Genomic DNA, 2117 nt, shown 5'->3' on the forward strand with positions numbered 1-2117 from the left:
TGTTTATGAATTCCGACTGTCATGATTTGACGAAAAGCAATGTGGAAACATGAGGTTGAAGAGATCGTTTATACCTGAACTCCTAACACTGAACTCTGTATGAAGCTATGAGGTACGCTGCCAGAATGACTTTCAAGGTAGTTCGTACAGGTATAGCTCGTTATGTACTTTATAGTTCGTCTCTCACCCTTTTTTTTTATCAGATTGTTTGGTGGACGGTTCTCCCTTCTTACTTTCAAAATTGTTCCTTTTTTCGTCAAGTTTTGTTTATTTTTTCCTCCTGGATAGGCACTGTGTCTCAAACTTTTGTATATTTCTGTAAAGAACCCTCACAGTTCCTCAGTATAGTCGTAAAATCGTGGGGTTCATAGGTCTTTTTTTAATATGCTTACTGAAGATTACGGGAGATATTTGTAAGTCTGAATAATAATTGATTTTTCCTCTATGAGGATTCGCAGGTTCAAATGCTGATCTTTTTTAAAATAGTGATACATGAAGATTCCATGTTTTAGGTCTGAATAATAATTGATTTTTCCTCTATGAGGATTCGCAGGTTCAAATGCTGATCTTTTTTAAAATAGTGATACATGAAGATTCCATGATTTAAGTTGGTAGGTAATTAGGGTAAAATTGTGGTATGGAGTGGTCTTTGACGGATGCTACTTCGGAAATCTATTATAAATATTCTTAAGTGAATTACATAAACTAGTAATTTAAACTATCTGTATAAAGATAGGTACGTAGTTAGGTACCTAGCACTCAGCTATCCTGTTTGTTTATACTACCAAAATTGGACTGAAAAATGTGGTATGGAGTGGTCTTTGACGAATGCTACTTCGGAAATCTATTATAAATATTCTTAAGTGAATTACATAAACTAGTAATTTAAACTATCTGTATAAAGATAGGTACGTAGGTAGAAAATTGTGGTATGGAGTGGTCTTTGACGCATGCTACTTCCGAAATCTATTGTAAGTATTCTTAAGTGAATTACATAAACTAGTAATTCAAACTATCTGTATAAAGATAGGTACGTAGTTAGGTACCTAGCACTCAGCTATCCTGTTTGTTTATACTACCAAAATTGGACTGAAAAATAATTCCTTTTGTAGGTACCTATCGTATACCAACTTATTTGACAGAACCAATTTGGTTCCAAGTTTTCACGGTACGTAGTTAGGTACCTAGCACTCAGCTATCCTGTTTGTTTATACTATCAAAATTGGACTGAAAAATAATTCCTTTTGTAGGTACCTATCGTATACCAACTTATTTGACAGAACCAATTTGGTTCCAAGTTTTCACTAAACAATTTCGCATTTATAACTTTCTTTGTTACGCGATCGATCAGACACGACAGATTTTGTTTAATTCGGGTCTAAACTAACTATAAAGACTGTCCCATGATTTTTAATAAAAATCTCTAGTCATAACCACAATCCAAGTCTTTTTTATTTTGTCAAGTGAGTTTTTTAGGCATCATTTATTAGTTCTCACAAATCACCCACAACAGCTACCTGTTTTACTAAGGGAAATGTACTATTACTCCGATTTAAGAGTATCCTATCGGTCCAGAGCCCTGCTTAGTCCTACTGCTCCTCTAATCCTATTGAATTGGTTGAGAAAACATGACACATCCACTAATGTGAGAAATAATGCTTGTTGTATGGCACATTGCATACACACATCAGTTGTCGGGCGTTCATAAAAAAACAACTACCCGTTTTCCCTTAGGGAAATGTACTATTCCTCCGATTTAAGAGTATCCTATCGGTCCAGAGCCCTGCTTAGTCCTACTGCTCCTCTAATCCTTTTGAATTAGTTGAAAAAACATGACACAAAAAATGGCACATCCACTAATGTGAGAAATAATGTTTGTTGTATGGCACATTGCATACACACATCAGTTGTCGGGCGTTCATAAAAAATGTTACCGTTTAGATTTGAAAAAGAATACCTACATGGTAGAAACTAGAGAGTTATCTTGCTATAACCACTGTTTTCATCCAACCTAAGTAGGTAGGGACATATTTAGAAAAGTATTTCGAAAGAATTAAGGCGAATTTTTAGGGCCTCCGTATTTTTTGTCGAGCTTCTTCTCTCCCCCCCCCCCCCCC

General features: G+C 35.4%; 2 long non-coding RNA genes across 2 annotated transcripts; both read left to right on the forward strand.

Annotated features, from left to right (window-relative positions):
* The first annotated feature begins 6 nt into the window (after window positions 1-6).
* On the forward strand, window positions 7-803 carry LOC113472897. The gene is made up of 2 exons (XR_003395039.1): window positions 7-417; window positions 513-803. It is a non-coding gene; the product is annotated as an uncharacterized LOC113472897 (long non-coding RNA).
* Window positions 799-1439, forward strand: LOC113472898. Its single transcript, XR_003395040.1, has 2 exons — window positions 799-916; window positions 1177-1439. It is a non-coding gene; the product is annotated as an uncharacterized LOC113472898 (long non-coding RNA).
* The last annotated feature ends 678 nt before the right edge of the window (window positions 1440-2117 follow it).

Source organism: Diaphorina citri, unplaced genomic scaffold (assembly GCF_000475195.1).
Source record: "Diaphorina citri unplaced genomic scaffold, Diaci psyllid genome assembly version 1.1 scaffold9952, whole genome shotgun sequence".
Lineage (NCBI taxonomy): Eukaryota > Metazoa > Arthropoda > Insecta > Hemiptera > Psyllidae > Diaphorina > Diaphorina citri.